Source organism: Camelus dromedarius, chromosome 6 (assembly GCF_036321535.1).
Source record: "Camelus dromedarius isolate mCamDro1 chromosome 6, mCamDro1.pat, whole genome shotgun sequence".
NCBI classification, from domain to species: Eukaryota; Metazoa; Chordata; class Mammalia; order Artiodactyla; family Camelidae; genus Camelus; species Camelus dromedarius.
In genome coordinates this window covers 54,636,348-54,662,855 of record NC_087441.1, presented here as the reverse complement: position 1 = coordinate 54,662,855, position 26,508 = coordinate 54,636,348, and the positions used below count along the sequence as shown (strand labels likewise).

The following is a 26,508-nucleotide window of genomic DNA, read 5'->3' as shown; positions in this document are numbered from 1 at the left end:
ATTTTTATAGTTTTATTTTTATATGGACATTCCTATTATTTAAAGAAAGAAGACTACATGATTCTTCTTACACTGACATATTTTACTAAACCATTGATTTGGAATTCTTTTTTCTTTTTTTCTATTAGTTAGTCTTTAATTTTTCTGTAATAAACATGAATTACTTATGCAATTTTTAATGAGAAAAAGGGGGTAACGTGTTTTAAAGTAGATACCTATTTCCGTGTTCACATATAGTGTTGAATTTAATTAAACCCAAGTTCAGATACAGACAAAAATTTCTGGCATTGTCAATCTGGCTTTCATTTCTCATCAAAATCATGTGCACAGGCCTGTCATGGTCTCACAGACACTGGCATGACAGTGTGCATCTGGAGAATGCTCTCTCTTTCTAATTTTCACCTTCAATTCTCTAACTTTGTCCAAAATTAGGAACTGAAAAGCAGTTTTGGTGGCACCAAATCTGGAGTTTTTAGATTTAGCTATATATCGATTTGAGATTAATAGGGAGCCTAACTAGTTTTTCAGATGTCCTGTCTTTGGGAAATATATTTAACCTTCAAACACCTGGCTGAAACTGTGTTTTTGGAATGAAATACTTCCTTAGTAACAAATTATTATAGTTAAAAACAACTGGCACTGTCAATAGCACAATCTATGATCAATCCTAGAAGTGTATCCTCTGCAGTTCTCTCAATTTAGATGATACACTGAGCCATATACAATGATAGATCTTTCTGAAATTTTATGATCTGTCTTGAGCAGAAGGTTATGTAGTGTTGTCAGGCATCAGAGTGATGTGTACTCCACAAAAATTTGTCATATCATAGAAAGCTTAAACTTAGGCAGGAAGTATATGACTTTCCTTGTTCTATCTGATCTCACTGAGTTACTATATTTTGTTTTATATTTCAAGAGCATCTACCACTGAAAAGGCAGCACATTTTAAAAATAATGGTGAAAATCCAGAAATGGTATTTCATAATTTGGACTTTGTTAGTCTCTAATTTCCACCATAGGGTTTTTGTTTTTTTTTTAAAGGAGAGCAAACCATTTACATTTTTATTACTTGTCACTAACTTTTCCCCCAAAGAAGGAATTTCGATATTGCACAAATCTAGGATTTTGTCTTTAAAAATTGCAATTAAATGTACTGTGTATATACAATGGAATATTACTTATCCATAAAAATAATGTTCTAATATATGCTACAACCTACACAAAACTTGAAAAGTTCATGCCAAATGAAATAACCCAGATGAAAAAGGACAAATATTGCATGATTCCACCTACAGGAAATATCTAGAAGAGGCAATTTAATACAAACAGAAAGAAGATTAGAAGTGAATTGGTGTTGGAGACAAGAGTTAGTTACTCCTTAATGGTTATAGAATTTTTATTTGAGTTGACAAAAAAGTTTTGAAAATAGATATTGATAATGGTTGTACAACATTGTGAATGTTATTAGTGCCACTGAAATGTACACTTAAAAATGGTTAAAATGGCAAATTTAATATTACATATTTTACCATAATAAAAAAACTGAAAAACTGCAATTAATGAGCAGTGGCATGGTCAAAAAAGGTATAGCATCTAATTTTATCCCCAGGACAACCTTGGCATTTCGAACTTGGATTAAAACATTTATTTCTGTTCATTAATGTAATCAAGAATTGAGAATATTTCAAATAATCATATTACTAACATTGACTAGTAATACTGAAAAAAAAAACCAAACCTCTAGACTTTGTGGAAATAAATAACCATGTTTTAGGTATCTACACTATAATTTTAAAAGTTCTTCCCCAAATATCAGGGTTAAGTTTTTGAAACAGATATAAGAATTACTGATTAAATAAATTAAGAATTTATTTGCAGAGGTGGAATATGAATATTCTTATCAAATTTTTAAAATATATTTTAAGCACATACTCATATAACCATAATAAAGACAGAATACTCAAAGATTTACAAGATAAAAATATAAAAATAAAAAATAAAGGCAGAATGCTAAATAAACAGGCAATCAGTAACATTTTACTTTTCCAAAATTAGATTAAGAATGATTATCCAATATATTTGGTTTGATATTTGATTCCAAGAGAATTCTTTGAAATGAAGCCAATACATTTTTCATGACCATCAAGTAATGGAGATAGTCAAGCAGAACAGAGGGAGAAAAACCACTGAGACAAAGCAGTCCTCTCATTGTTCTTCCTTGCAAATAATGGCGACATTCAGGATTGTTAAAATTGAACTGTGAAAGTTTAATTTTCAATTATCTGTTTGAGGCTTCAGCCAGTTCATATTCCTTGACCAACCAGTTTCGTTGCATTGATAGACTAAGGGCTTCTGCATGGCTTTTTACTTTTGAAGAAAGTGTGATATCCATGCATAGACGTCTTTTTCTCTTTTGCAGGCTACTTTCCAGCCACTTATATATGCATAGAAAATATCTGAAGTCTTACTTAGAGTTCATTTTTTTTCTTGAATGCCACTACTCTGTTAGATAGGTTTAAATTTTAGTATAAAAAATATCAATTATTTTTATAGTTTTTTCCCATTGGTTCCAAAGCTCCTTTCTCTCTTATCACTTTAATATAATCACGTCTTTAAAGCTTCTCCTAATACAGTCTAAGAATGAGAATTTAACTATTGGAACCATCACCTGGTTCAATGTCACTGAATCTTCCCCAATTAAAAAAAAAGATTCTTATGAAACAGCATAGATAGCCCGAAAATAAACCCACAAACTTTTGGTCAATTAATCTTTGACAAAGGAGGCAAGAACATACAATGGAGTAAAGACAGTCTCTTCAACAAATGGTTTTAGAAAACTGGATAACTGCATGTAAATCAATGAAGTTAGAACACCCCCTCACACCATACACAAAAATAAACTCAAAATGGCTTAAAGATCTAAACGTAAGATAAGACACTATAAACCTCTTAGAAAAAAAACAGGCAAAGCATTATCCAACACAAATCTCAGCAATGTTCTCCTAGGGCAGTCTACCCAAGCAATAGAAACAAAAGCAAAAATAAACAAATGGGACCTAATTAAACTTATAAGCTTTTGCACAGCAAAGGAAACCATAAGAAAAATAAAACAAAACAAAACAAAAAACAACCTTCAGAACAGGAGAAAATATTTGAAAAGATGAGAGTGGCAAGGGCTTAATTTCCAGAATATATAAACAGCTCATACAACTTAATAAGAAAAAAACAAACAACGCCATCCAAAAATGGGCAGAAGATCTAAACAAGCAATTCTCCAATGAAGACACACAAATGGCCAACAGGCACATGAAAAAAATGCTCAGTATTGCTAATTATCAGAGAAATGCAAATCAAAACTACAAAGAAGTATCACCTCACACCAGTCAGAATGGTCATCATTCAAAAGTTCACAAACAATAAATGCTGGAGAGGCTGTGGAGAAAAGGGAGCCTTCCTACACTGCTGGTGGGAATGCAGTTTGGTGTAGCCATTATGGAAAACAGTATGGAGATTCAAAAGACTAAAAATAGACTTACCATATGATCCAGCAATCCCACTCCTGAGGACTGTGACATTTGCCTTTACCTATCACTTTGTAAGACTATACAGTTCTAAAAGACAAATTCATGCTGTTGTTCTCATTAAAATATTTACATCCCTTTTAAGCACCAAAGTTCTATTTGGCACATAACAATTAATTAGGTCATAAATTCACTAGTTACATTTTAGTGTTCTTAATAAGATTTCAAAGAAATGAAATTCTCATCAGCAATACATCCACAAATCATATTTTAGAATGTTACTTCTGAAGGTAATAATTTCAATATCTTATTGATTCTAATTACATGCAATTTGAAGGGCACACTTTTCTGACACTGACAACAAGTTCTAGGGCTGCAACAAATCTAGCCCTCAATACCAAATATACTATGTGGGAAAGTGATCAATAATTCACCATTGAAAATCACCTATAACTAAGATTCATAAACTCAAAAAAAGTAGAAATATATAAGCTACATATGATTACCATATAATATAAATACAATACAATGATTTGTCTAGATTTTGAATTATGTGTCTTGCAATAAATAATAACCATGTATTAGATACAGCAGTCTGTGCTACCTTTAACTAAAAGAGTTTAGATTACAGTGCTTCAAGCAAAAACAGAAGCTTATTATTCTCTCTCATGTAACAGCCTCAGGTGTAGGGGCTATCAGAGGAGTTCTGCTCTATGAAATCATGCAAGGATGCAGATTCTAACCTGCTGTCTGTCATGTCTTCAGTTAGTGTTTTTATCTGCATCATTGCAGCAAACACACGCCATAACGTCTATGTTTCCATTTGAGCCAAGAGTGGAAAAAATAAGTGAATGGTGAGAGATTTCCCTTGTAAAAGTTGTGAATGCTTGTAAGGTCGCAAACATAACTTACCTTCACATTCCGTGAGCCAGAATGTAGTCACACAGCTAAAGCTGGCTCTGAGGAAGGCCAGGAAATACAGTCTGTGGCTGGATAGAGATAGCTGAACTTAAACTTGGAGGTTTCTGTTACTGCAAGGAAAAAAAGAACATATACTGTAGACAATCTATGTGTGTGTTGTAGATTGCTATCCTACTTTCTGTGCCCGGGGAAGCAGTGAAAAGATCTTTTGTACAGATGCCTTCTGAAAACCTTTACAGTAAGAGGCCACTGACAAATTTAGAATGCAGGATATTAAAGGTTTCACCATGTTTTCCTTATCTAATTCCAATGGTTTTCTTTAAGATACCTTTTCTTATTTTAAGTTTCTCTTCCTAGTCCATGCTTCCTGAAGAAAACTTAGCGAAAAGCAGAGTTTACTCCTCAGCCCAAATGGAACTCCAAGAAATAAAACTGCTACTGCTTGGGTATCCCAACACCCAAGGAACCCACAACAATTGCTTCTCAGAGGTGTTCCTAAGTGTAGTAAGCTGCTGTGACCCAGACACTAAAGTTACATTCATTCATTCACCACTCTGACTTCTTTTTTTTTTTTTTTTATTGAAGTATAGTCAGTTCATGATGTTGTGTCAATTTCTGGTGTACAGCACAATACTTCACTCACACATAAACATACATATATTCGTTTTCCTATTCTTTTTCACTGTAAGCTACTACAAGATACTGAATATAGTTCCCTGTGCTGTACAACCACTCTGCATTCTGAACTGCACCACTTCTTACTCTCCACTGCTACGGTCCTGTATCAAGCTATGATTGCCAGTCACCAGGGCTGCTGCAACTGGTCACTCCACTTGTATCTTTCCCCCTGCAAGAAATTTTTCACATAGTACCCCAAATGATTATGAAATACATAACATCACCATCCTACTGAAACTCTCCATTGACATCCCCTTTAGATAAAACCCAAATTCTTTATGAGGACCTACCAGGTCCTCCAGGCTTTGGCCCCAGCCTGCCTCTTCCACCCTGTTTTCTACCACTCTGCTGAACAACCAGAACTCCTGTGTTACCTCTTTCATTGCATAAAGGATGACCTAGATCATATGATTTCTTCTTCTCATGCTCAAGGACCTAATCTCTGTGTCTTCATTATTGAAGACTGCAGTAATGCCAACTTTAAGCCCTGTGATAGACCTCCTGTGTTTAATGATTAGAGTATTTTCTAGCTATCCTCTGAAAAGAAATTGAGCAGGGACATCAGCCTGGGTTTGAACTTTTAACTAACTAGTAACCAGGGGGCGTGTCTAGGCCTTTGAGATAATCATCTTACAAATAGTTACTTTGTTTTCTAACTTGCTCCTCATATTTCTCTTCATTACTAGATTCCATTGGAATTTAAGTTCTTTTTTTAGTGAAGAAGTAAAAGCTATGTGCCAATATGGTGCAGAAGGGAAGCCTAGGAGATGGTGCACTAGTAGAATGAACTCATTCTCTTACGTTTTAAAAAGCAGAGCAGTATGGAGACTGGAGGAATTTCCACTACATGTCCCTTACTACCAATATAATCGGTATGAATTGCTCCCGAATAATTGGTATTTCGTAAATGTCACATTGCTTTATTATTTTTATAAATGATTTGAGCCTTACTTACCAAATAAAAAAATTCCATATCAGTAATATTTCTCGGTTGTTTCCCACCCTTTAGATTTGGGCCATGCAAGTTCTCAGAAAATGGGGGAGAGCTCTTGTCTTCAATTGGTGGTGTCAAAAAAGAGGTCACTCCTCACTTCCATCTTTGACATAGCTTGCTTCCACACCAGAACTTTGTACAACCTGAAAGTGTAAGACTTCCAAGTACAAAGATCCATGTTTTCTTCCACTGGTTTCTTTTTCCCAGGGAGGCAAAATATATAATGGTAAATAATATAGAACTTGGAATCAGGATGCCCCAAGATTTGAATCCTGGCACCAGGTAACTTATTGGCTATGTGATCTTGGACATATTATTTAACCTTTCTTTACCTCAATTTCCTCATCTATAAACTTAGTATAAAAACAGAATCCATCTCAAGGTTCTTATGAAGATAAAACAGGATAAAGTTGAAGACGTTCTCAGAATTTTGCACAGGGTAAGTCCTCAGTAAATGTTAGTTTATTATTGTTGTGGTGATAGATGTAGCTCTGAAACCCAGAGCAGAGAACTACCCCCATCATGCCTCCTCCATTTAATGCCATTTAATTCCCTGGTTAGGTAGGAGGAAAGGTGGAAAGTGGGCTACCAGTTTTGTAATGATTCTATAGGTGGAGAAAAAAATAATGAAATTAAATTTGCACTAAAGACTGCAGAGTCTTTATCTATTAATAAATGACTTTGCTACACTAATCTCTCCCTCTCCTCCAATATTCCCTTTCATGCCCCACTCTCAACTTTGTCCTCATCATCTAAGGTCTTGGCCCCTTCCTCGGGTCAGACATACACTATCCCTACCTCAAGGATAGCAAGTCCTAGTCCCTTCTTAGATCTTGTAGACTGTAACCTCTGCTGCTTTGAGCCTTACCCAGATGCCATCTGCTCTGTTCCTAGAGATTGCAGTGGAGACATTAGGTTGATTCCCAGGGTGAGAAACAGAAGGACTAGGGCTGCAACTCTAGTCTTCCTCAACCACTGAGAAGAGCTGCAGCTAAATTATTTAACTGCAAATATAACTCAACATCATGAGATTCAGATTATTTCTTGAAAATCAGACAGTCTAGTCTACACATAAAACATGTATTTATTCTTTCGTTCTGTAGCACGATGAAAGGCCACCAAACTGACTAAACTACATACATGTTCATCTGGACAAAGGACACCATGTTCATATAATTATTTTCTAGTCTGGTCAATTTTTTCTTTACAATAATTACAGTTTTATGCCAACACATCCTGAAAATGGCAATTTTACAGTACAATTATATACAGGCACATGTTACACAGTTCATATTCTTCAATTTTCTCTCTAGAGGGATTGGCCTGAGGGGTGGGGTTGTGAAAATGGAAGGATTACGGACTATCTGAAAGCAAGAAGTTCAGAAAGATCTGTATTTTAAACATCAACTCACTACTTACAAGTTACGTGCTCTTAAGCACGGTTTAATCTTTCTGAACCTTAGTTTTTCTAATTCAAAAATGTAGATACTTATATTCATTATTTAATATTAGATCTAAGTAAAAGATATACCCAGGAGTAAGTTAGACTTCAGAATATCCATTTTAATCTTGGTACTCTAGATCAGAAAGCACTGATTAAATTATAAAGTCAAAATTAGGCACCTTTTTTATTCCCCCCACAACCAGACAAAGCAGTTGAACAATTTCAGCATGTTCCACATAGCACGGGAGAAGCAGGCAGCCCCCAGAAGAGACTGTATCCTACAGGTGCTGAGTTCTACTAGCTTCACTACTTAGAAATAGAATTTCTCTTCCCATGAGGAGAAGCCGATGAAAGGACAGGATGGCAGTGAGACCAGCAACTTTTCCTCCAATACTGTTCTCTCCTGGGAAGAGTAGCTGCTCAGCTGTGAGGAAAATTGTCAAGTGAAAGACAGAAATAACTCTCCAATGCCAGCTTCACTGGACACTTGCAAGAACTAAAGAGGATAGTAGTAAATCTTTAGCAGAGCACTGGTAATATAAAGGAAGTTGTGTATATTGTGAATTGTTGTTACTGTGTTGTTATAATAAAGTCCGACAAGTCTGAAATGAAGTTGGTCAAGAATTTGTCTTAATGTACAGTGAGCCTGTTGCTTCCCTAATGAAGTAAATCCAACTTTGTCAAGCTACACAGGCCATGTTATAGTCCCTCCACCCCATCCATCCCCACCCCTCTATCCCACCTCCATCCCCAGCTTCATATAGCTTTAAATTTCATTGTTAAATTAGCCAATTTCTGATCTTCTAGAAGGGAACATAATTCACTCTTCCAGTGTCCTGCTTCCCCACATCCTATAGATTTCAGCTACTTAAATATTCTACTAAGCAGTGTGCTCAGCGGTCCTGCTGATCTGTCTCTCAATTCAACAGTGTTTGGACGGAACAGACCCAGGGACGCCCCCTGCTCCAGCCTCGGACCACCCTTCAACCTTTTTTTCCAGTTGCAACCTCCAGAACCAGCCACTCTGTTACCCTCGGCCTCCGTGACCAGCCAACACCATTTTTTTTAGCTTAACCCGTTATTACCAATTAACCCCGAGCTCCCAGATTCGTCAGAATTATTCCTCTGAGGTGGAAGCCACTGTCAACTGCCTGGTTAACGTGCATCTGCGGGCCTCCTGCACCTACCTCTCTCTGGGCCTCAATTTCCACGGCGAGGATATGGCTCTGGAGGGCTGGGCCACTTTTTCTGCGAGTGAGCCAGGGAGAAGCACGGAGGGCACCTGGCGTTTCTTGAAAATGCAAAACCAGCACAGGCGGCCGCGCCCTCTTCCAGGACCCTCAGAAGCCATCTCAAGAGGAGTGGGAGGAAACCCAGGACGCTGTGGAAACGGCCATTCCCATGGAGAAGAACCTGAACCACGCTCTTTCGGACCCACACGCCCCGGGTTCTGCCCGCCCAGACCCCCACCTCTGTGACTTCCGGGAGAGCTGCTTCCTGGCAGAGCAGGTGAAACTCATCAAGAAGATGGGCGACCACCTGACTAACCTCCGCAGGCTGGCTGATCCCCAGGCTGGGCTGGGAGAGTATCTCTTCGAGAGGCTCACCCTCACGCAAGACCAGGAGCCTCCGCAACGCAGCGGCCTTGGTGGAGCCCCTCTGGTGTCAGGGCTTCTGCCTGAAACCTCTCTCTGCAGCCACTGGGCAGCTTTTTAACTGCCCAGCAGCCCTCTCCCAAGCCTTGGACCAAATGGAAATAATAAAGCTTTTTGCAGCAGTGAAAAACAAAACAAAACAAAACAAAGCAAAACAAAAAAAACCACTAAATAAAATTTTAAGCAAGACTTAGTTTTCATTTAATATAGAAGACATAAAACAAATGTTCATAGTTTAGTATTGGCCTAGCAGATAATTTAATTTAATTTTATTGTATATTCTTCAATTTGTACACACTTTCCTTTTATAATGATACTATTTTTCAGACTCGAGATATATATTTATTAAGAACTTATTTTCCCTGTGAATATCTCATTTTGCCTTGTCAAAACCACAAACTAGATTTTTTGGCTATCAATTTGAAATTATAGTTAACAAGAGGTCATTATCACTTCCACCTGTCAACCCAACCCTCAACCCCGCAAACATCATGCTTATAAATGACGATGTTTTTCTATAGGAGTACTCTCACTGATACAGAAAAAGTAAATTGTTTATAGGAAAAATGATTTAAAAATTTGAGCATGAGTTTCATAGTTATAAAACAGTCTTTAAAATATAAACTGCCTGATTTTTGGCAAAGAATTATTGGATTACCTTTATCAAGGGCATATTCGTTTATTGTTTCATTCTACAAATATTCCTGGAGTATTTCTTCTGCTATTTATTAGAGATGGAGCATTTAAAATGTCCCTAAGAATTGTTTTTTTTTTTCCTCTGGAGTCTTCACAGTCTCATAAGGGAGATAACAACTTATTTACACCACAGGGACGGCAGTGATTAGTAGTGAGATACAGCTGTGAAAAAAAGGAGTCTAGGCGCACAGAGGAAAGAGCTATTAGCTCTGCCTTTGGGGACTGGGTAATATTTCAAAGATGCCATCTGAACTGGTCATTTCAGTTGCTGCTTTCCAGTGTCTACTTTTCATTTTAGCATCTTTGAACTTTGCCCTACTTATTTTTCCTGGTGTTTCCGCATTTACACCCACAGCTACGTGTTCACTTTGAGGACTTCACAAGAAAAAATGGTCTCAGGACTTCTAGTTGTATTTCTTGGAAACCTGAGATTTTGTAAAGCTGTTTCAAGAATTCTACAACTGTTTAACTCAGGTTGATATTTAAATCTGTCTCTCTCTCTCTCTCTCTCTCTATATATATATATGTAAAGAAACCATAATAAGAAGCAACCTATCTAAATTTATTACATACAATAAACGTAAATTTTTCAAACAAGTAACATTACATTTTTTAATTATTAGAATAGAGACTTTCGTTATCTCTGAGTATACATTTGAACATATATATGTTGTCTTGGGTTTAAAAAAATTACATCACTGCCCATTTTTTAATTAATGACTGCTTTCAAGAATGAATAAATAAGTGCGTTATTAGAACGTATACACCCCATTCTCTCTCAAATACCAGAAAAGACTCAGACTTAATGCTCTTGTGATGGTGTAAGACAAGTGCACACAAGAAATAATAAACAAACAAAATTGTAACGATGTAGTATAATAGACCACTCTGATGCTTATGGTCTAATTTTAATATTACAGCTAAATGTACATTAACAAACCCTTATAAGTAGAGATTTTTGCTGGCTATTGGTTAGAAACTAGAAATTGTTTTCGGAGTAGAAACATGATATTTATAAATAAATTTGACTATAATTATATTTATGGGGTCGGTCAGCATGACAAAATGATTTGAAATATACTAGATAACCTATTTTTCAAATAATACCTAACACTCACTCATTAGACCCATTCATCAAGCAAAAAAAAAAAAAACAAGGAAAGCACAGTCTGAAATCATGAAAGTCAACTTTTTCAAAACTTTAGAAATTAATCAAAAGCTTGCAACAATCTGAGGAGTAGTTATTAAAGAACAAAAATGGTGAAATCTACACAAGAAGAGTTTTGTCGCATTTTAACTTCTAATCCAAAATTCCTTTCTCCAGCTTTGCAGCAGTATTGAAACCAACAGCTTTGTTACAGTACTAGTTGTGAAAACCAGCAGCCTAGCAGCCACTAGAGGAGGTAGGTTGGATCCACAAAGAATCCCATGCCCAGAGAATTTTTATCAATTTGATCTGTCTGGCGCTACCTCAAAAAGTTCGGATCGCAGGGATTTTCTTTATTTGACCCGACTCAGTGCTCACACTAGCACAGTAGAATGAACCTTCTCCCCAGGGTATTTGTCGAAAACAATCAGTGGTAACTGGCCCAGATCATAATTGTCTGAGGCAGTGATACAATTTGGGGCAAGCAAGAAACTGGACAAAAAATTAAAACAGAGATCTGGTAAATGAGATGTCATAGGGATATTTGAACAGCTTCAATATATTTCTGGGGATCAAGAAAGATCTGAATGAACACAAATTAATGTATACTACATAGTCTCTTGTAAAACATAATGTAAACAAAACAGAAAAAAATTTACATGAATGAAAAATACAAATATTAAGGAAAATACAGATATAAGCAAGGGCAAATTATGTTCAGATTTTTCTGGTGGCTAAGATGTCACTGAATTCATGGCATTGGTGTTTAATGCCATTCAAACCCAGGAACTGAAAGCATAATTCCTTCCATTTTCTCCCTACTTCTCCCTTCCAAGGCCAAGAGTGAAACAACACCACACTAAGTAGCTAGGGATTGCAATGTCATAAAGCCATCACTTCTTGTCTTGTCAACAGTTGTACCATATATTAATTAATTTTCCAGCAGATTATATCATAAACATCAGATAAGGGCCTACACATGAAAAGAGACAATATTCCCAACAAAAGAACTTATTCTTGTGGAAATGGTAACATCATAATCTGAAAAAAAAAAACTTTAAATATTCATATATATTGTCTACACAGAGATAAAGTATGCAATCATATCTATGAAGCAAGAATAGTAAGTTATGTAACAAGAACAAGTGCCTTAAATTAAGACGCAATTTTGCAAAAGAACTAGAAATTTTGCAAAAAAAAAAAAATCGAATTCTTGTTAATGGAAAATATAATTTTTGAAATAAACAACAACAAAATCTTTTAGTAGATAGGATAAATAGAAGACTAATTTATTTATACGGAAAGCTGGTTAACTAGAAAATTAAATTAAGAAATAATTTCAAATGACAGAAAGGATAAAATAGATTAAAAGTCTGAAAGAAGTCTGAAGAGAAGTATTTCAACATTTGTTTTTTGGGGATCTCAATACCATACACTTTTGCTTCAGAGTTCCAAAAAAAGTTTTACTCTTGGCTAAGACTTATCACAGCAAAAGGATACAGAGTAGAAGTAGTGAGAAAAATATGTACATTGCATCGAGTCCAGAGAAATCAGGTACAATCTACTGAGTCCTTCTATGTCTCAGCTCAGGGTGTGCTTTTTACTCTAGTGGTGAACCATAGTAACCTGAGTGAAATGTTTCTGCTCAAGGAAATTCAATCAAGCCTTTGGTGTCTAAGGGTTTTTTAGGGATCTGTTACATAGACATACCCTGCTAAGCAACCAATCATGGTAATTGAAATCCAGGACCCCAATAATGAAACCAGGTGCATATAATCAATCTTGATTTTTGTGCAAAACAGTCTTGACAAGATAGAATATCACAGTCCATTCCTCTAGGTATGTAAAAGAATATCTTCAATCATTAACTTAAAAAGCTTTCTAAGAGTCACATTCAAAGGAATTGTGGGTCAGTCATGGAACCAGGTATACATGGAAGCATGCAAGAATCGAGCAATCAGGTATGATTTGTTAACTCTTTCTTCACAGAAAATGGAAACAATAGATAGAAAAGAGTTGTTTAAAAAAATTATTGCCCATAATCTCCTAGACTCAAAGATTTAATTACTTTAAATGGAAAAAGCCTACCAAATGTCAGACAGTATAAAATATTAAAGTGACACTTCTGAGAAGAACAAATACATATTCCAAAAAGTGAACAATGAGAAAAGAGGGGTTGCTTAAAGACAAAGAAAGATTAGAATAACATTAACAATATCGGAAAGCAGACATCAATAAATCATTATTAACATTCTGAGGAAATATAGCAGTGAACTTAGAATTATAAATTATAACAACGTCTTTTTCCACAATCCAAGAGCAGAAACAAAATAAGTATCCTTTCAGATATACAAGGCCCATAGAAATGGTATATATAATACATAATGTAGTTTATATTATATATAACACTAAATAGCATATATTACATTAAAATATATAACCATTATGTATATTTTTATATATGTAAATATTATTGTATATAATGTCTACAATTATATCAAAACTACATTATCTATATTTCAATGAGCCTTGTATATCTGAAAGAATTTTATCTTTGTCATTGAATATATATACACATATACATTTAGAAATTAGTACCCACCAATTCCTTCAGCAAAGACTTTGAAAACAGTAGTATAATAAATAAAAACTGAAAAAAGAAATGAGTAAAAGCACTGAAATTTGATGAGTAATGCTTAAAAATATTTCATACTAATTTATAACTAAATTTCAAGACAGACAACATGTGTGAAATTATGAGGGGCCAAGAAGTGAGATAGATTAAAATAGGGTCTTGAAGTAGTTAAGAGGAGAGTCATGGTTCCTTTTTCAGGGGTAGGATATTTTTATGTTTGACATAATAATTAATTTCACATGCAAGATACTGATGTCAGAAATTTGAGGATAACTACTAGAATTAAAATAAATATAGGAATAAAAACAAATATAAGATGAAAAGAAAAGTAAATGCCAAAACAATTTTAAAAATGGATCAAAATGGAACAAATAATTCAAAAGGAAAAAAATAGAAAAAAGATATAAGCAAAGTGAACTATATTGATCCATAGAAAATATAGTTCATGAAAATAAAGTTAAACTCACCTACTAAAAAGAACTTTCACGGCATCTTTCAAAAGATATTCTAAACATATGTCTCCTGTAAGACACATGTGAAGCAAAATCTCAGAAAATTTTATATATATATACATACACACACATACACTCACATACATATATGTGTATATATACGTAATAAGATATATTGGCCCAAAATAAGCAAGAACAAAGCAAGTAACAATCTTAGTATTTTAAAAAGTAGAATTCAATGGGGGAAAAAAGCTATGAAAAGATAGAGAAGAATCTTAAATGCGTATTACTAAGTGAAAGGAGCCAATCTGAAAAGGCCACATATACTGTGTGATTTCAACTCTATGACACTGTGGAAAAGGCAAAACTATGGAGGAAGTGAAAAAAGTCAGTGGTTGCCAGGGGTTAGGGGAAAGGGAGAGATAAATAGGTATAGCATAGGATTTTTAGGACAGTCAAATTATTCTGTATGAACAGGTATCATTACATTTGTCAAACCCACAGAATGTGCTACACCAAGACTAAGCCCTAAAGTAAACTATAGACTTGGGATAACTTTGCTTCAATATAGGTTCATCATTTGGAACAAATGTACCACTCTGGTGCCAAATGTACATAGAGCGGTTGTATGTAATAGGGGAACACGTGTATACGGGACCTCTGTACCTTCTGCTCAATTTTGCCATGAACCTAAAACTTTTCTAAAAAATAAAGTCTATTAAAAAAGAGAGAGAATGCACTCATATATTAGCACTATAATTCAAAATTATTTTTAAGTGGATAGTGTGCAGTGCACTTAGAATTTGCAAATTGATTTTAATGTTTAGCAGTATTTTAATAATGATACAAAAAGAACACAGGACCTAAAAATTAATAATGAAAACCCTGAGGAGAAGGGACAAAAGATGAGAACATAACATTAATAAATCAATACCAGTTTATTATTCAAGAAAATGAAAACAAGATTTATATTACTATCACAAGCATAGTCATTTTTTAATATCTTTTCAAAGCTGATAAACACAACAGATAGCATTTATGAAAGGCTAACTATATTCCAGGCAATCTTACTAAAGATTTTGTGTGTAATAACTCTTTAAATCATTGTAAAAATTCCCATAAAGTGGGCACTGATATTTTATTTTCACTTTATAGATGAGGGAAATGATGAAATATGTTAATAGCTTTTCTGGTATGGAAACATTCTTACATTCTTGGGGAAAAAGAAAACACACACTTGGTGATGACATCATGTCCTTTTAACATTCTTTTAATTTAATGAGTAGGCTTTATTTGTTAATATTTTAACTGGGATTTTCCAATGATGGTCCTAAGTGAGGCTGGTCTTGAAAGACTATATGGTATTTAATCTTTAATATATTTATTTATTGTTTGTACATGTGGACTCTCATAAATTAAAAGTATTGACTCCTACTAATGCTATTTTTTGTATATATTATAATTTCTGATGTAGTTATGTTGGTGCTATACTATTTGGTACACAGCTATTCATAATTGTTTTGTATGCATAGGAAAGTACCCATTGCTATAATCATAAAATATCCTTCTTCATCTTGTTTAACAGGTTTTTGGTTTGTGTAACACCTCATCTACAACTCAGATTGCAATTCCTGGATACTTTTTGTGTGCATTTGCCTGCTATATGCTTGTCTATCTTTTTCTTTTTCAAGTATTCTGAGTTCTCTTATTGTGGATATAAAATATAAAATTCAATTTTGTTTTGTGATCTAATCTAAAAATCTCTACTTTTTCATAAAGAATGAAGTAATCCTATGCACATTTAATAAGAAGGATATGTTTACTCTGCCATATTATTTTATGCTAGGTTTTTGCTTTTTAAATTTGTAAAATTCCTTCATTCTGTGGTCAATTTTTAAAATTTATGTATGGATGTATTATCAATCAATATTTATAGTTTTTATTTTGTTGTTACTTTTCTTTCTTTAAAATAACTGCATTTATCTATTATTAGAGGCTGTTAGTTTGCTAAAATAAGTAATGATAAAAATTGGTATTTAATATTATCTCAATTATAGTTTACCCTTGTATTTTAAATACGTTAGACTACTTATTTGTTCCGTTAGATGATTTTCTTTGCTTCCCAGCCATTAGACAACCAATGCCTTTATATCCCATTTTTTTGCCCTTCTAATCCAAATTCTGTTTAGATATGTTATTATTATATTATCAGGGTCTATGAGATTTATATTCTATTACTTTGCTTCAATTCTTACATTCTCACATTTCGGGTCAATTGTTAAATACATTCAATGCTCACAATCAGTCCTTGATCCAAGATATCTTTTTCATTTACCTTTCACAAAGCTAAATTCCATTCTCTATTCTGAAGACAGGTTCATAAGAATAATATTCCCTTAATTCTTGCATGTTCAAAACTTTGTTCACACCTATTATATTTGAAGGACTGTTTGGCTACATAGAATAAAAAACTCTCACACTGGTATCTGTTGGGCTTTGGTATCTTGTGGGCTTTCCTCCACTGATACTGGATGACTCTATTCTTCTATGAAAGTTATAGTGAAGAATCCTGAGGCCAATGCCAATATTTTCCTTTATAAGTTACTGATTGTTTTTGCCTTTGTGCCCCTAAATATTTTTTTTTTATATTTAAATTCTAGTTACTGTACTAGGATACATCTTGGTAGAGACAGTTTTATTTAGTGACCATTGTGTCCTTTAAAAATGAAATTTCAGTTCTTTCATTTCAAGAATTTTTTTCTTTAACTGTATTAAATATTTATTCTTTTCCATTATTTATATTTTCTTCTTCAAGGTCTCTAATTATGTATGTGTTGGATTACATTTGCCTGTGTTCCCCCATCTTTCATATTCTCTCTAATCCTGATGATCTCTTTATATTTCCAATCCATTTTGCTACCCTTTCTCATTTTTGCTCTCTTTCCCTTACTGTATTCACTTCAGTGTGTCTTTTACCTTGTAATTCTTCCATATTAATTATTAATTTGTGATAGCTTTATTTTTAATTCGACTTCTTTTCTGAGTTTTACCAGATTTGGGTCAACATCTCCTGTTGGGGCCTCAACCCTGCCCAACCAAGTTTTTCCAAAAAGCCTTGTGGTTTTCATTCACAGAAACAATTCCTTCATTGTACCCTTATGAAAATTCATGGCAGAATGTTAGGACAAAATTTTCAACTTCTCCATGGCAACATTGTTATGGTGTGTGTTCTTTAATAATTGGTACATTTTGATACTCCTCTATAATTATTTTCCTATATAATTTTTGTATTGATACTGTGCCCATTTTTTAAAAAATAACTCATAGTTAACCAAGTTAAATTTTTCTCCTCTAGTTTTCTGGGAAAATGAGGGGAAAATAGACATCTGGAATTTACAAAGGGTCTGTGTTCCTTTACCCTTAATCTTGTTAATGTCTATAATTTAATTAATATTTTTTTCTTTGGGCTTGAAGTTTATCATCATCATCATAACAGCTTTCTGAGTGATAAAACACTTTTACTGGATCTTTAGACTCGAAGCTTCATAAGGGCAAGGTTACTAATTTTCTTCACTGTGCTGTCCCTGGAGCCTAATGTGCCTGCCCAGAAGGGGTGCTTATTAAATACATGTGTGTTCAATAAATAGATAAATTATATTTTCTTTGCTAACTAATCTCTGACACCTGTGTGGTATGTGTTCAAAGACAGAGTTTTCAATCTTTCTGATTTCAGAAAATTTCAATGTGAGAATTTGTTTTCAACTAAGTAAATACGAAGAGTCAGTGTTTAAAATGAAGCTTTGCGTTTTATTTACTTATTTGGCTTCCCAGGTTGTACTACAATCCTAATTCAGTGAAGTAATGTAATAACACAGTGCAACACTAATAAAGATACAGAAGGGGAAAGAATATGAAGTGGAAAGAATGCTGTGGTAGAGGTGACAGAAAAGATTTTACCTAGCCTGAGAATCTAAACTGAAATCCAAGCCCTCCAGCAGTAGAACGGGGGTGCCATTCCATTATTTATCATCCTTTCTTTATTGCCAGTGGGCCAAGTGGTGGGGAGTAAGGAGTCAGAATCTTTCCTTGCTGTGCTCTAAGTGTCATCCCTTCTCTTTGTTTGGCTTTAAGGTACTTTACTTTGCATTTTTTCTTTACCTTTTACAAACATAATATGAGCCTATACAGATACCGCTATTACATTTTCTTAATCAAATACAGGAGGAAAATAGTAGACATTCTTCAAAGTCTAATTACCTTAGCAAAGACAGATGAGGGATATTCTCAATAAGGATGAGAAAATGGCTATTTAATCCTTGGTAACCACTCTTTACCCAAATAGCTACTAGTATTTGAAAAATTTACTGTTCACTTCTGTAATATAGACACAACTGAGAAGACTTAGAGAGTCAAATGAGCTGTAAGTCTTCACCAACCATTTTCTTTCTGTAGTCTTCTTTGAAAGAATAGCATCTGGTGAATTTGCATGGTGATACTGAACATCTGGTGATGGTAATATGTGCTTTTTAAAGCTGAGGTGTATTAGAAGAGTTTGATATCTGTTGTTCCCTTAATGAGGAAGTGCTCCTCTCATTCAGATTATCAGGTAGATGTGAACGCAAATATTTTCACTAGCAGATATACTTTGCCGGACAGATTCTAGTAAGTTGAGAATACCTAGACCAGCCAATACTACTTTATCATCAACATTTTGGTTGTCGTGTGAATATACGTGGGAAGAGCTAGAGGTTTTTCATCAATGTCTGAGCACACCTTAGTGCATGAAAGATGTTTCTCCATACTGCATTTACTATTGAGTGTGCATCTCTATTAATATGAGTACATTTGTTACATAAGACATACTTAGGTAAAATAAAATGCCTATTTCATTTATTCTAATGGATAAGATTCTTCTGGCATTTAAAAGATGACTTAAGTAACTAAGAGCCTAAAAATTTAAATAACATACAAACAAAATCAGAAACTTTTCCCTCCAGGGTACTCACAGGGAGTAGTAATTCCAGTCACTTTATATGTTGTATTATTTGAGAAGAGCTTTACTGGACTTTTTTTTTCCTCCCCAGTCATATCTTTTACACACATAATCCACTTGTTCCCTGACTACTCTCAACTACCATGTGAAGATTATGAAACAAAATCATGGTTCATGGAAATCAGTCAGTAACGTCCAGTTTTTATATTTATCAAATGTGTGGCTTCACCCCCTCGATCTCATGAGTGTACAGGCACTGAATACAGTATCTATTTTCAAGAGAGTCTTTGTCATTTGCAAATAAACAGGATTGATTCACTGTCTAATAAAGCAAAGCAAATCCACAATAGGAAAGCGAGGCCAGTCCTAGGAGAATTTGGATAAAAACGAAAAGCTCTGCAATTCAAAGAAACAAAGAAAAATTTCGATTAAACTGTTTAAATCTTGTCCTGGTTTGTTAGGATGTTGGGAAAAGGGAGGTGGAGAGCTAAGACAGGGTTAACAGACTGCCCCTGTGCCCTTCACACTTAAACCTTCCTAGGTCACTGAGAATGGTCCCAGGCAATCGGGTCATAGGATTACTACTACTACTACTACTACTACTACTACTACTACTACTACTATTATTTTTACCTCATTAGCTGGTCAACCAAGAGGCAAACAAACACCGCCACCCCTGCCAGGCAACTGCTCCAAGGAGCTGGCGATGGTCGCCTGCATCGAGCTCCCCGCCGACGCCTTCTGGCCCGACGCTCCGTGCCAAAGAGCTCCCGGGGAAGCAGACAGCAATAGGGGGACTACACAGATGTCATGGATGAATATGCATGATCATAATCTGACCAGAAAGCAGAGACAGGGAAGGCGACCGCCGGCAGATCTCAGCCGGGAAGCCGCCGCAACAGAGCAAGCGGCGGTGTGAGCGCGCACAGGTGCCTCAGGCCAGCGGCGCGGGGAGCTGGCGCGGCCGCCTCCTGGCCTCCGCACTCTCCCAGCGCGCCCAAGCCGCGGCTGCCGCCGAGCCTGGCAACCCCCACCCGAGCCAGGGGAGGAAGAGCCCAAGGAAAGGGCGCGAAGGAGGACGGAGGGGAGAGGAGGTGGGGGGCGGGGGAGAGACCCTACTCCTCCTCGCCGAGGTCTCCTCCCCAGCCCCTCCGGTGGGAACCTTCGCTGGGCTCGCGCGCGCCTCCCTCGCGCCTCCCTCGCGCCTCCCCACTCCGGGTGTTCTTCTCCCCTCTCCCCTCGCTCTCCCCCACCTCCCCGCTCTTCCCTCCCTCCCTGCCGCGTGCCTCCTCCCCTCCCCCTCGCCTCCCTCCCTTCCAGCGGCAGCAGCATAGCCGCTTCAGCGGAGCCGGAGATGGGCAGAGAGCGCGCGCGGCGCAGCAGCTCCGGATCCACTGCCCTCCCCGCCCTCAGCTCCCCGCGCCCCCGCCGCCGCTGTCGCCGCCTCGGCGTCCCCCGGTTCCAGTCCCGCTGCTAGGACAGCACCGCTGCCGCCGCCGCCGCCCGGCCCGGCCCGGCCCGCCGCCTGCGCCGCGCAGCCCTCGCGCGCGCTCGGATGGCGCTTTCCTCCCCGGACCGGTGAGTAGCCTGGAGGGCGCAGAGGGTCGGGCGCCCAGGCTGCGAGGGGAGAGAATCTCTTTTGCGTTAGGGTGGGTACCCCCAAACCACCTGCTGTGACTCCTCAACCTTCAGGCAGGGGGTCTCGGGAGGGCGCCGCTTCGTGATCCCCAAGGGGCTTTTTGCTTTCAACTCCACCTGCTGGCAACCTGGACTCCGCTCCCGCCCGGGAACAGCTAGGGGCAGCTCGCCGTCCCGCCTCACCTTCCAACCCCTTGAGCTCCCAGCGGCAGTGGATGGCCCTGACCCTCCCGTCACCCCGAACGGGGTCCTCTCAGCCCTCACCGTACCCGCGTTTCCTCTTTCTGATGTCCCGCTTATGCCAGCCCGCAAACGCCCCCATCTGCCACCCTTAACCCGGCTTCGCGCTCACAAAGCCTGCTCCACCAAGTCCGCCCCTGACCCATCTTCCCTCCTTTTCCAAAGCCGGGCTCCGGAGCCCCACTGTCCCGCCGCGTCCCTTGTCAAGGCGAATGGTTCTCCCTGTGAATTCTGACCTCATTCCCTCGAAACGGTGGGACCTTCCCAGCTTTTCTGACAGCCACCCCAGAAAACAGACACAGGCACGCGGTGATCGTGGCTTCTGTACAGTTACTTTGGGTTTTTCAGCACCTGGGCTGTTTAGGGTATGCTCAAGCATGAAGAACGAAAGACAAAAAACAAACCTATTGCGACTAAACTTTTTGTCATTGTTGCTGTAAAGAGCACAACTATTTACGTTGCTCAGATCCCTTGTATTCATTTAGAGGTGTCTTAGCCGAGTACAGGGAATGCCCCTATTTTACCTGTTCCTTCGGAATCAGTCTTAATTCCAGGTTGAAAACCGTGCACCTGAGTGTCTGATGAATCTGCTTTAGGCACAACACTATCAAAAGCTGAGCAACTCTTGGGAATAAGAAGCTTTTCCTTGAAGGAGAGGAGAGTAGCACCAAACTCATCCTTTAAAACCTTCTTTGAATTTGCAATAAGCTAAAGCCCTTATTTTTTCTTTAGATTCAGTGGGTAAGAGAGGGATACCGGAGAATCAGAAAACGCTGCATTGAAAAGCTTCAGCACTATGGGGGTGCTTCGGGTGTTGTCTAGTATCTTAGCATCCAGTCTTTCTGTAGAAGTTTTCTGAGGGCAGCAGCCCTTTCTTCTGAAACCAAATTCAACATTTTAGTACTTCCAGTTGGTTTAGAGAGAGAAAAGGGGAGTTGTGTTAAATGAATGAATAAGAGCAAGGTGATGAGGGAATGAATGACACAGGAAGAGACAATTTAAATATTAGAAACTGTGCCCCTGATTCCCCACATATTGAAATCTTGAGAACAAAACTACCCCCCCACCACAGTTTTTGATTTAATTTTTAAGGAAGTGATGAGAATGTATGAATTTCGGCATGTTGGCCAAGGGGCTTGAGTTCTAAGCAATGCAGATAAGAGTATTCAGAAATAGATGTTAGAAACTTTGAAAAGTGTCCCATTTGAGTATGTAGTGTGTGAATATAAATTTCCTGGTGATGCTACTCTTATTCTTTTAAGTAATTTGGGGGAATTAAGAATCAACTTGGAGTTCTTGCTCTTGCAGTTGATGGAGAGTGAATGCTTCCTCACCTTAAACCAGCAAGTCTCTATCTACACAAGAAATAGAAAGGGAAAGTTGAGCAATTATCTAGAGAATTTGTTTTGTGAAGATTGTTTTAAAATCTTGCCTTCTGCAGCATCAAGACTTTAAAATTTTGTTTTAACTCAAACTGTATTTGAGCATTTATTTCTCTTTTCTTGTGTAGACATAGGCAGAAATGCAGTGAGTAAATCACTGACAGAGATGGTTTTAAGTGATTGTTTTTGAGCTGCATCTAAGATCAGGAGAGGCTATGAATAATGACTTTATTGTTGGTTTTCTAAATTCGGAAATTCTAGTTGGTTGAATTCAATGCTTGACTAAGAAGAATATTCAAGACTAAGTATTTAAACTTTAATCACTGCAAATATGCACACATGGACATATCTGGTGGTTAGAGTGTAGGTAGGTTTTGAGCTGAATCAAAAGATCATTTAATTTTTTTCTCTAAATACTTTTATCTTTTGGGTAACAGTGGAATGCTTACTATATGCAATATGTCCAACAATAATGAATCTTTACTGGAAGAGATACATTTCGATTGAATGAAAGGGAAAGCCATTGCAACAGTGACTTTGGTCAATTATTGCCTAGAATTGTGTTAATGATAAGTTCAAAGCAGTATATGCTCATGTAATTCTAATTAACATTAAATTCTAAGCAATGTCAGAAATGCACACCTTTTGTAAAGATGTATGCTTGTAAAATGTGCAACATTAAAATGGCCTTCGAATTACCTATGAAAATGCAAATAATCAGTTTGCCATAGATAGTGGCAGAATTTCTGTTAAGAACTCTTGGTGAGCTGGAACTCTGGAAGATCTGCCTAAATTTAATGTCATTTCATTATTAAGGGTATGCAAAAACAGTTAAATACAGCACATGGGGAAACGGCATACTAATATTTGGATGGCATATCTCTGGATATATTTAAGTTGCACCTTATAATTCTCGTATTTGTATATCACCCAGAGGATGAGCTGGATCTAAATTAAATGTTTGCAGTGGTAAAGAGAAATTAAAAATTGATAAAGAGAAGTTAAGACCTGTGAAAATGATATAGATTATTTCACCAGTAGATTGCAGTTAGTTGAATGCTCCGTGTGAAACCATATTCTGGCTTGTATGTTGTGGAGAGACAGAGAGGGGATCCTAGAAGGAGAAGGCAGGCAGGAAGGGAGGAGAGACAGAGAAAAGGTGCAGGCCTTTTGACACCTGCTGAAATTCTTTACTCAAGGAAAGCTAACTAAATACACGCTCTGTTATTTTGGTGTATTGGATAATAGCTGTTTTCCAACTTGGATTTTAAGAAATGTGTCCTTAATTATAGCAATAAAAATACCAATTTTTTTAATGAAGTGGCTCATTTACTTTCTTCAGTAAAGCCCAGGGATTATAGGCAAACTATTTTATGTAAACTAATTGACCTAAATAAAATTCCAGACAAATTTAAAAGCAAAATCTTTTGGAAAGAAGGAAGACATTAATACTCCCACACACCTAAAATTAAAATATTAGATAAAGAGCCAAGTGATTTAGTGTCTTATAAAGGCAAGAAGATTCAGTTGAGAGGCAACTACACAAAATATTTTCATAGCTTTACATGTATTTCTCATGTTTTCTTATTTACATTTGTGGATGTATTATTCAGTATTTTTGGATATTTGCATTTTTATTTACAAATTCACAAGAGTTTCTATATTATAAAATGCTGCAAATTTTATGAATTCAAAATAATCCCCAAATTGTGCTTGTAAGTATCAAATGATTACACAAATGTTTACAGGTGGCTGTTTTCTCTCTTTATCCTGTAGCGGAAGGAATATTTAACAGAAAGCATTCTCAAAGAGCAAATAAGCAAAGTGAATTTTCAAAACTAGAATGATGATTCAACCAAAGTTTTACAACAATGCTACCAAAGTGGTGCTCTCATAATATCAACTCTAATGTACAGTTAAAATTCCTCCAGAAAAGAAACATTTAGATTCTGTGGTTTTACATATGACTGACTGCGAATTTCACTTTTATTTGTTTAGCTGTAAATGGAATGCTTAGCATTCTTAATAGAAAGACTCACAGGATTTTGGTAAAGAGTGGAAGATACTGAGGGCATTTCATTCCCATCATTTTACTAATAACTTACCCAAGGTTCTTAAGTAGTTAATAGACACAGAAGTAGAATCCAGATCTCCTGACTTCATCCTGTGTATCTTTTTATAAGATAAACATCAGTTTTCCCCTTATTTTATTTTAGGAAACTAATAAGGGAGAAATCAGTTTAAAGAAAATAAAAAATGGAATGAAATAAAAGTCCGTGTTTCCTCAAGAAATGTCTAGGTCTCATAACCATTATAGTTGAAAGAGACATTTTTTAAATTACTCTTTCCCACATTTAGTTTATAGCTTGGGAAATATTTTAAATACTCAAAAAGTTTAATTGTAATTGGTCTGCTGAAAAATCTTTTAATATTTTTGCTTAATTGTCATTATAAATTCTTCACTAATATTGGTATAAATTTAATTTCTTTCATGGTAATCGTATGTCATGGACATTTCCATTCTCATTTTTAATAGAAGATTCAATGGCAAATACACCTTAAAACAGGTTTTTGCTTCTATAAGTAAAACAGTGAAAACAGACTTATAGTTTCTTATAGTTCCATCTGTGTACATACTCGATATTTTTGCCACCATAGGGAAATTCAGTGCACCCATGTGTTCTGGGAGTTTTGTCACCACAGTCTGAATAGCTCAGGTGGGTCAGATAAGAGAAGTTTGCTTCACCAAGTTTCAAGTCCACAGTTGAAAATCTTGGCACTTTTAGCTTTCTTTTCACTGATGGCCAGAGGGATCATTGAAAGTGAATGACTAAATCAATGGAGAACTGTCATCATTACTGGGTAAAAAAAACAAATGTTCAAATGTATTCTTGGTGATGTGGCCCATCAGTGTCGGGTCGTCTAGGAAGAGTAAAACGGTGATATAGATTGATGTTTCAATTACGTTATCTAGAACAGTACTGCATTACCTAAGGGTGCTTGGGTTGGTGGAAGTTAGGGGAATGTGCCATGTGGGACTGCTGGGTGACTGGTTCAGAAGCTGAGGAGGAAGCCTTGTCTTAGGAACTGGCCTTGTTTAAACCAATTAAGATGCAGATTTGACTGAAAGGAGAACTACTTCTCTAAGACTCCCATGACCTAATTTCTTTGGAGTGTAATTCAGTCCCCACTTATTGAGGGCCTATTACACGGCAGGAACTGAAGTGACTGCAGACACAAGGACAAATGCAATATACATTCTGACCTCAGGCAGCTTACAGTACAACTGGGGAGACATAAGAACAAACATGTTACTGATCGCAAGTGTCCAGAGGGAATCAGAAGAAGTACAACTTAGTCGTGTTATGCCATGCCAAAGTGGATGGAGGTAATGGCATGGCTAAGTCTTGGAACAAAAAAATAATCTAGGTCCCTAAAGCATATGTTTGCATTGGCTCCCATATTAATTCTAACTCTGACAAAGATTCTTATGACAATGCAGTAACTTACTACGATCAATTGACATAGATAGTCTCATGCTAATGAACATAATGGTTGATTCACTCCTTGTTAAGTCCTAGGGTAATTTTTCTAATGGAAATATAACTAATTATCCAATCTTAATATGAGTTTGAAATATCAAGTTTGTCCTTTAAGAAACCTAAATCCTCAAGGAACATTCAAAGGGACGTGTACAGAAGAAGGAAGAAGGGAAGGCAGTGGACAATGTACATAATATCAATTCCATAATTAAGAGTTTACAAACTGCTTTAACAAAATATATTTAAATTGAAACAGATAATTAAAAGTCTCTGTACCCTATTTGCTCTGATGGTGAACATTTATTAAGTATGACTATAAGATACATAGGTACACGTAGGGCTGTTAATGATGTATCACTGCCTTGACCTGTAAGAGATAATTGGGCTATTTCAGTAACCAATTCCTGCTGATGTTCAAGACCCATGATGGGTCTGAGATTTTACCCTCTGAGTCAAGCATGAATAATTGATTGGAGCCCTTCTTTTGGAGTGGCTGCATGAGGGCAGTTAATCTAACTTGCACCGTCTGTCCACATCAGCAGCCTGGTGGCATTTTTCTGCCCCACTGAA

The 26,508-nt window shown here is 36.7% G+C and overlaps 1 protein-coding gene, 1 long non-coding RNA gene and 1 pseudogene across 4 annotated transcripts in view; 2 read left to right on the top strand and 1 right to left on the bottom strand.

Moving 5' to 3' along the window:
• The window catches only part of LOC105092262 (uncharacterized), a 333,225-nt gene extending 312,896 nt beyond the window's left edge, over nt 1–20,329 (bottom strand). For all 3 annotated transcript variants that reach the window (XR_010381308.1, XR_010381306.1, XR_010381307.1), the window contains exons 1-2: nt 19,770–20,329; nt 4,434–4,552 (exon numbers count right to left, since the gene is read on the bottom strand). This is a non-coding gene — a long non-coding RNA (uncharacterized LOC105092262). The remainder of the gene's footprint in view (nt 1–4,433; nt 4,553–19,769) is intronic.
• LOC116154255 (ferritin light chain-like) lies at nt 5,995–9,274 on the top strand (annotated as a pseudogene).
• Nucleotides 20,330–20,672: 343 nt separating the features above from the next.
• FUT9 (fucosyltransferase 9) overlaps nt 20,673–26,508 on the top strand; it is a 161,951-nt gene continuing 156,115 nt past the window's right edge. Inside the window, exon 1 of the mRNA XM_064486841.1 lies at nt 20,673–20,714. The gene's annotated coding sequence lies outside the window, so the exon portion shown is untranslated. The remainder of the gene's footprint in view (nt 20,715–26,508) is intronic.